We start from the raw sequence: 9,920 nt of genomic DNA, 5'->3' as shown, positions 1-9,920 counted from the left end.
CCTTGAAACTAACAATAAGTTAGAAAACCCCTGCAGCGGGGGTTAATCTTTCCTGACCTTCGTAGCGTCGAATCAGTAAAAGACGGATAAGGATAATAATGTAGAAATAAAACGGAAGGATCGCAGTGCGGAATATTCAATGTCGCAAAAATCTATTGTCCCCAATTTTTATACGCACAAAGTCAAAGTGTGGAATAGTCGGGTATAATGGATAAAATTAAAATATAGAATAGTTCGAATTCAGACGATTTTTATACATTTTGTCTTCAGCAGTTAGTTTATATTCTAATTTATTCAGACCATTCTATACTTCGACTTTATATGCTTGATCCATCTTCGTATAGGTATTGAAATTGTATGGAATAGATTTTGAAAATCGATATCGCGATCCTTGTATCTTCCGACCTTTTCGCATTTCTTTCCATCGGAATCTGGACAGACACTGGTAAATTTTCGTAAATTTCATCTCTAAACGTCATTCGGTAAATATGTTTTAAAACGCGATGTCAGTTCATGCAGAAAGTACACTCACGCTTTACAACGTATTTTTCCTATGCCTTTACGTACATAAGTTTATAGAATGGAAAAATTGCTCGATCCGACGAAACGGTTCAGTCAAACTGCAAATAATCGAATCAATCCGTTTCGCAGTCCAGTTATTTGAGTATTTTTACAATTTCAATTTCTAAGTAACGCGGTATCCTTTTTCTTACCCTCGTCTCTTATTTGGATAAACCTCAACTTTGCAGGAAAAAGGGAAGCTTTTATTACATTAATTACTTGTATTTCAAGTTTCTGCGTTAAAGAGGGAATTTGAATTACAAATTATACGTGTAACACGTATAACTCACCTCGAACGACTATTCATGCATAATTTAATCACGCGACCCCCGATGCGTCTCGTCGTTTATTAAAATTATCTTCCACTTCTCAATTGCGATCTGAGAATTTTATTTCTCACTTGTAATACCCTTGAAACCATAATATGTACGTCGTGCGCGGTGCACATCGTTGTAGATCTACTGTAATATGAATCGTAAAACGGATAAACTATACAGACTTTATATCGTCGTCTTATGCGAAGTTTTTCTATTTTCTATTTTCTCTTTCTCTTTCTTAGTTACCTATTGCTGCGAATTTTCCGTGATAAAGAAATTTGTCGCGCGTTTCATATACATTATAAATATATGCATTTTTACGAAATAACTTAGTGAATTACGACTGAAAACGACACTCGGAAAATTATCCGTCCCTCAAATGATGCGATTTGCAGTTTAAATCACGAGTTGAAATTGAAATCGCCAGATATTAAAATCTTACAAGTAATTTAGTACTTTTGATTGACTTGGAAGACTGTTAAAGAAGCTTGAATTAACGGCTCGTCAGAATTTCTCGATTAGCAATATCGTCCGTAGCCCTTTAAAGCTGCCAGACCCACGTTTTACGCTCCCCCGACATTTCATCAACGGAGCAAGTTGTTATACTATGAATTACCAGTAAACACGAGGCGTGAAAATTGTGACTGTATTAAACGGGAATTTTGCCTCACAAATGGGGGAAAGCCGGCGTTTTGCAATTTTACAAATAGGCGCACCCCGGGTTTTACGATATCGACGACACGTACAAAGAAATTGGGCTTAATATCTCTCTCTCTCTCTCTCTCTCTCTCTCTCTCTCTCTCTCTCTCTCTCTCTCTCTCTCTCTCTCTCTCTCTCTCTCTCTCTCTCTCTCTCTCTCTCTCTCTCTCTCTCTCTCTCGTGGATTTTATGTTCTCAACTCTGGCCAATTTTCCTCAACTTTCTCATATCGTCAGAAAAACTTTCGAAACCGACTGGGACCGACTGAGTGACAGAATAGATAAATAAAAAATTGGGTGTATAATGATGTAAAATAATGTGTAAAATTGTGAAAGGAAGTTTTATTTTATGGTGAATCTTAATATAATTGTCACAACTATACGAACCCCAAAAAATTAATTTTTCTTCTTCTCCCGAAGCCGTATTGACAATTTGTCTTTGTTTTTTTTTTTATTCTTAGTTTTCACCCACTAGAACCTTCAATTTATAGAATATGTGCGATCTATCGTTTTCTTTTTCCGTTTTTATAAAAAAAAATTCATTTGTATATACAAATATATATATATTACATTTTTATTGAAAAATACTTTGACCCAATCTATATGAAAAACAATATTTTCTTTGAGGCTGTATATTCATATGGGTAGGTATCATTCACATATAAAGTAACGTGATCCCTGTTTGAGGGTCGGAAAAATTTCCATTGGGACATCCCCAGATCTGTTTCAAGTCGTTAAAAAAATCTGCTCAAAGTTTAAAGCCTCTGTGTCAAGTGGAAAACGTGCCTCTAAACCCCGAAAGTTTTAAATGTAAAATACATGTAGATTTTTTAACCAGTTATTTCTTTTTGTGCGACTGTGGTATAAGTTAAGGGGCCAATTTGAAACTTGGCAGAATTGTTGTTTATAATGATCGGAACAAACCCTAAAAATTTCAAAACTTTACAATTATTGTTCCTTTATGAAAAAAAAAGAAATACATTATAAAATTATGATAAAATTTTGAAATTTTCAAGGTTTATTCCTGTCGTTATAAGCAACAACTTTGGCCAAGTTTCAAATCGTCCCCTTCATTTATACCATAGTCGTACAAAAAGAAATAACTGGTTATAAAAACTGCATGTATTTTACATTTAAAACTTTACACAAATTTTTTTCTAATGACCTCCAAGTAAGGATCACCCTAATATATGGCATACAGATATGCACAGGTATAATAGATATGTACAGGCGATTCGAAGGCGATATATGTGTGTAGATACACGGTGTAACAACACTTTTTTCCCGAGTTCCTAAGCTGAGGAAAAAAGTGAGAAATTATATGATCCGTCGTCGTCTTTGTTGCCGAAATAAAACGTCCGTAGCTATCAGTCAAACGATTAAGAGAGGCTGAGTAATTCATCATCGCACCTCTCGGTTTGACGATGAAGTTTGCATGAATAATTCGGGGGAGGGTGAAAAGAGTTATTGCAAACATGAAAGTGGAATGCGAAATACATGAGATGGTTTGCGAAATGAGTCTCAGTTCGGCTGTGCCTTGTGTATTTTGATAGCGCAATGAAACATTAACGATTCGCCATTGAAATCGTATACTGCGAAGCGATTTTAAATCAATATCATCCCACGTCTCTGAAATTCACTTTGAAATTTTGCAAAGCAATGGGAGTTTTGTGAATTTTATTATCTGTGGAAAAATACAGGGAGACGTATGAATTTTTTTTGAATGAAAATTTGATAACAATTTCAGAAATAGATTCAATTCAATATTGGAGGAAGATTGAACATTTATTGCGAAACGATTTCACCGAACGAAAGTTTTTGAGAATAAAACGACTTGGTTGATTCAAGTAACGATTTATTTATAGCATTTGTCAAATCTGAGAAGATTTCCTCGTAATTAAACAATGAATAAATTCTATTTTTCGAATCTCTATTTGTCGAGTAAATAACTGATCGAAGCGTAGTTCATATTTTTTCTGCTTCCTGTATGAGCTTAGCGATCGTTTTTTAGACCGAAAAACGACCGGAACAAACGTGAAAATTTTCACATAGATACTCCACAGAATATTGTTTAAAATTTTACCAGACTTTAGTGGTTATAAATGTCAAGAAACGAAAAATCTAGAAATAATTCACTGTTCTGCAACTTTAAAACATCCAGACTTCGAATTGTGTTTACAGTTGGCCAAATACTAGCGTCATTTTATTACTTGAGTAATATAATTTACAAACATAAAGCTTAATTTGATAGTGCGAATTAGGATGCTGAAAAATAAAAAAAAGTCTTTTTTTTTTTGCTCATAACCCATTTCGAGCAGTCAAATAGCTGACAATTTATTATATATAATCCAAAGATTTGAAACATTTACTCTTGTCTTTCATGGTCCATGTATATATAAAGTAAACCATGTCAAGGTTTATGGGGGAAAGAAAATATTTTTTCTTTTCAACTAAAAGACTACCCGTGATTTTTTTTCCAGCTGGTTTTCGTGTCGAATAAAAAGCTCACGATGTGGCGAACGGATATTTGACGCTTAAGTCTCTATATTTGCTTTAGGCGGAAATTGAAACGAATCATCGAGCAGTCCAACTTCCCGGGTGTCTCGTACAATTTTTAAAGTTAAGATTTCCTGTTTTTTACGCCCGACTGTTTTTCCAATACTGAACGCGTCTCACCGATATTTTATTTACTATGAATATAAGCGTTATGCTTATTGTTAGATTTTCTTGGATGTTGTTTTTTTTTTGTCATTTTTCCCAGTGAAATTCGCAGCATTTTGTTTCCAGTACGCAAGTCTCGGTGAAAAATTTCCATCAGGAAAAGAAGCGAACTTTGTGCTTCGGTTATTTAAGGAGCCATCCTTTTTTTAAAATTCATTGTCCCCATTTTGCGTTTAAAATGTCAAGTTAAAATATTCCGTCAACACCTGCCCTTCTTCTCCTTCACTTTCTTCATTTCCTTCTGTAATAATATCCCGATGTAACAGTAAATTAAATACGAAAATGGACACGGTTTTGACTGCTACAGTTTTGACGATGGTATTCCGCGTGGATAAGATACTTTGCTTAAGCTGCTTAGCCTTTGTGTGTTACAAAGACAAGAAGAGGAATGGAGGAAAAACGATTTCAAACGTCTAGCGCAGCAGAGAAAAAAAAACTGGCAAACGAAATGAAGCAAAAATCTCCTTATCACCGCATCAAACAATCAATCTCGTTCTTCTCATTCGTGGAACATTGAGCGATGCGTAGGCTCATTTCGATTTCATGAATCCCAAATAAAATCCCGCAAGCCAACCATGGCGCGTATAATTAACGTGTAACGATAAATATTGAGGAATGTTTTCAAATATTACCTTGAGCAATTTTTATATCAGCAGTGAATTTAATTCTTTACGTGATGTTTGCAATCGATTTTGTTATCCCATTCCACAATAATGTAGAAAATCTCGGAATATTTGCAAACAGATTAATATTTAATGCGTTAAGTTTTCAGGTATTGAAAACTTTATTTATATACGTCAGATTGACGTTACACAGTAGGTGAATAAAGTAATTGTAGAGACAGTTTATTTTTATACTGTTTCCGTTTTATTCTCCTCGGGGAAAATTATTTCCATTCTCCGTCGATGGTTTCTCCTTTCATTCTTTTACTTCAATCGCTTCACCCGATCGATCGTTTAATACGTTCATCGAAAATGACGGACCTAATTGAGGGTTTCAAACTTTTATGCCTACTCTTAGTTCGCTTGACAATGCTTTGATTAGAATTATTGTAAAATTTTCCACGAATATCGTTGAAATTATACGAAGATTTCGCGTAATTATCCGAGTAAAGTTGTCGAAAAACTGTAACCCGAAATGTCTAGAATTAACAATATTCACCGTTTTTGTCGCTTGAAACCTGGATTACAGAACTTGGACGGATTCCATAACCAGCGAAGCGTTAATTGGAAAATAATTTTTTTTAAGGTCGCTGTAATTAGCTGCAGGCAATTTAGTCTGGTCGTTGATAAAGGCGAACGAAGCATTTCTATTGTTTTTTTTTTCTGCTTTTTTTTTTTGACACGAGAGGTAATTCGAAACAATGATAACGCATAAACAAGACTGCAGAGTTGAAAATGGAGAACGCACTTATTATAAATTAGGTTCACGGGGTTGATTATAATTTCTTTTATACAACGACTTATACACAGTGAAATAATAAGCGGGCTGTGAATGGTAGATTTATATACGAATGAACGAGTTGATTGAAAAATTAATTAACGTCTCATGGCCTAGATGCTGCAGTCGGGATTGTTTTGTAAACAATTCCTGCAGGCTGGGAGCTTTTTGTGTTTTTTTTTTTTTTTTTTTCTTATCTACATTTAAACCCGGCCGTTATTACGACTACTGAATGTCAATAGAAACGCCCTTCGCTTTTCTTATACCCATCACAATATCGAAATCTGATAGCTCTCGCAATTATATTACAGCACGACAGCGCGGCGTCTCGTAAAATAATATTGAATTTGTTTGTTTATCCCGCGGTACGAGTGTATAAAGAAATTAAACTGCAAAACTTTTGGACGATATCAAATATCCAGTCGAATTGTATTCCGATCGATACAATTAATCTTCTTTTTCCGAGTGCTGCTCGTCTGGTTTTTCTTTTCCAAAGTTTTGACTGTGCACATGACATGTACGAAGGTCGAAAATAAAATTGCGAAATAACGTGAAGAATGCCTAATATGTGCCATATTTTCGCATTTTTGTTTTTTTTTTTTTGTATTTCCCGCGCATTTTAATCGCTTCACGAAACAACAATCTACCTTACCGACACTGAGCGTTGAAAATAAGAAACATCAAAGTTTTGTCTCCGCATTTTGTTTCTTCAGTCGAGTTTCACCGTCGGCTTGGAAAGTCTTACCATTCGCCGGTATTACAAATGCTATTACCTGTTGTTGATAATAACGATTACCACTTACCGTCGAGTACGCGATTTCAGTTATTTCCCGTTTCCGAACACCGCCGAATATTGCGTTTCCGAATTCAAATCTACGGGGAGTAGCCTTACAAGAGCGAAAATTAAGTCGTACGTTTAATGCGGCGAAGATCGTGAAATATCTTTAATATACTGCGATAGTAATACTGTCAGATATAATTTAGAACTCTACTACTGATTGTGAGATTATGATAATATTTGTCAACGATATACGTTTAATGATTATTTAAAGCTTTTTTCATCGACGTGATGACACGCTGTTGCAGAGAATGAAGAGTTATTTTTACGAGCCCGTTTTAGTACCCATATTGTATAATTCGGGAAAGTCTACGACTTATTTTATTATTCATAAATTGTATCTGACTCGATTCATCTTCTCTTACAAATTTATACTACATACAAATATGCCTGCTAATTCTGCAATCACTTGTCAAATACTAGACGGTAATTTCATTGATAAATAAGCGTCGTTGATCGTATATTTTTCGCAAAGATTGGTCGGTTACATGTATATTATCAAATAGTTGAGTGAAAATTTTCGGATGTCTCAAACTCACCATTTATCTACCAAATTGTTTAATCAAATTCTATATACATATAAGAATAAAAAATATCAAACAATTCTTCGTTGTTTCGTACATCAATCATGCGTCACATATTTATAGGATCTTGCTATGCGTATTTCCTCTTTTTTTTTGTCTTTGTTTTGCTTATCAAAGATTTCATCTCGTATAAATTTCTGAAATAATTCTTGAATCCTTCTCCCCGATAAATTTGGCGAATCTTGTAACGTTATTACACTTGTTATTATCTTATCTTAGAGTCTTCACTCCTCTACCGATGACATTGGAGAAAGTTTTGTATTTTTATTTCAAGAGATAAATACTGTTCAATTGTTTTCGCACAAGCTTTATTTCCAAATTCTTTCAAAGTCTGTAAAAAGAATATAAAACGTTGCAAAAAAAAAAAAAAAAAAATTCAAAATTTCGTACCCGTAACGTTGTTATATTACAGGTATACAGGAAAAATAGGGAAGAATGCAATCTTCAACAAAGTGTCAATGGAATGGTCGAGTATCTCGTAACATTTTGAATGGTTCGTTTTTTTTTCTTTCTTGTTCCTACGAATTGGCCATACGTGATCCGAGTAAGGCGGCAACCTCGTGGCCCAGCTGAAGCCAAGGATGAGACGTTCTTCGGTCGGACGACGAGGAGGACCATAAATATAAATCCTAACGGAACCGTCGGGTTTCATCCGCGTGTTGGTCACACCGAAGGCGGTATTTTAATATGGTCTCACGCACCGGTTTTTTAAACGATATAAAATATCCAAACGACGTCCGCTAAAATCGCCAAACCTGACGTAAGAATCGTACCTAAACAGATTATACCGATACCGATTGGTCTGCTGTATAAATATAAGGTGTACGAGTTTGGTAACGACCGATTTTAATCTGAGTATTATGCACGGATAAATTCGTGAATACACACGACGTTTAATTTGACCTGGATGTAATATTAAGTTGCTTTCTTGTAACATGGGATAAAGATTTTTGAGTAAATATAACTTGCAAAATATTTATTTGATAAAATTCGGAATCAAGGAGAGAACCGAGAAGTTCGGTTCTTTTAAATCTAAATACGATCGTATCAATACACCTCTGATTCAACCGTTTAAATTAAATATTTTTTCGATTCGATTTGTTTCTACATGAAATTTTGTAAATAAAAAAAAAAAAAAAAAACCAAGTCACTATCATTGATTGATATTTTGATTTTTCTGACTTTCTGAAATCGAATGAATGGAAAATTCTACTACCTAATAATAACAATATTTATTCGTAACCCAACACGTTTTGTTCAAAGTGACTTTTTGTTCCCCACCTTTTTTTTTTTTTCTTTTTTTTAACGATTAAGGTAACATCCAGGAAGATACGAAGTTCGTTGATTACATATATTTCACCGTGGACCAAAACTCGTGCTTACAGTAAAAAGTAACCCTGACGATGCAGTCTCGCGAGTTTCTATAGCGTAGTTATTTATTCATTATAGTACATTTGCCTGTACATATTACAGCGGCATAGCTGTCAAGGATGTGCGGTTTGAAGTCGTTAAGGTAAAGATTATTCCCTATTGCGCGTAGAAGAAAACAAAATTACCAAATTATTATTTATTTTTTTTTCATTTTTACCTTGTACAATTAATTTGTACTCTTACTCCGAGCGTGCAACAATTTACTGCAAATGTACAACGACATATGATGGGATGAAAACAGTGACCCAATAAACCAGAACAAGATGTAGATTTATATTATCTAATCCTTGTATCTTGTAACTCGCAACGTACGCGACGCAACAACGCGTATCGAATAACGATGAACGTTTTTTTATTTGTTTTTTTTTTTTTTTTTTTTCTATTCGCTTCTTTCAAACCTGATTACAATGCCTTGGTTTATAAAATTCAAGGCACACTTCGCGCGCTGACGTCAGACGGGAAAGAATGCAATCTGTCCATCGGATAATCGAATTCGTTCACGATTCAAAATGTATTTATCGAATGGAAAGGATTCTGTCACGTACTTCAGCGACTCTTGCGTCGGAATGCTAAGAATTATTATACGAATTTTTATCTTTGAAATACCGCGAATAATCCATCTTTCCCGATTTGTCGAAATTTTTTTCAATATGTTCGTCTAATTGTAAATTCTTTGATTAATTACAATGACCGATAAAACTTCAACTTATACCTTTGACCTCTTTTTCATCTGTACTTCCTCTTTCCCCGATTTCCTTTCATTCCTCAACTGTCATAACTTGTTTATACTTGCAAAAATTTAAGAACACGTTTAAAAACCCTTGATTGAAAAAAGCATCTTTGAACCGTTATCATTATACAGCCACATACATTTATATCAGGGTGAACCAAAAAAACTAACCTATCTATTCTCTATTTTTTTTTTTTTTTTTTAGTGCCATTTAAATCGAAAATTTAAAATGGCCAGCGACACCTTTTAAAATTGAGCTAAAAATTTTTCCAAACGGGAGAACTTTTTTCCGAGTAAATAGAACCTTTTAAGACCGCAGAATAGATGGATTAGTTTTTTTTACTCACCCTAATGTATACGAATACGAATGTAGAAGAATGATTGAATAATTTTATTTTTCTTATTGAATAATCAAGTAATGAAGTTCATTTTCACCGACCACTGCAAACGTGTTTCGATCGCTTCGTATTATCTTATCCGTTTCTCTGGGTCAAGGTCTCCGAGATGAATGTTCACGAGCGTGCAATAATCGCCTCATTCATTTACAAAGATTAATTCATTCAAGATTAACTCGAGTCAAGTGAAACCGAAGTCAAGATA

The sequence above is a fragment of the Neodiprion fabricii genome, chromosome 2, assembly GCF_021155785.1.
Source record: "Neodiprion fabricii isolate iyNeoFabr1 chromosome 2, iyNeoFabr1.1, whole genome shotgun sequence".
Lineage (NCBI taxonomy): Eukaryota > Metazoa > Arthropoda > Insecta > Hymenoptera > Diprionidae > Neodiprion > Neodiprion fabricii.
This window is presented reverse-complemented; position numbering follows the sequence as displayed.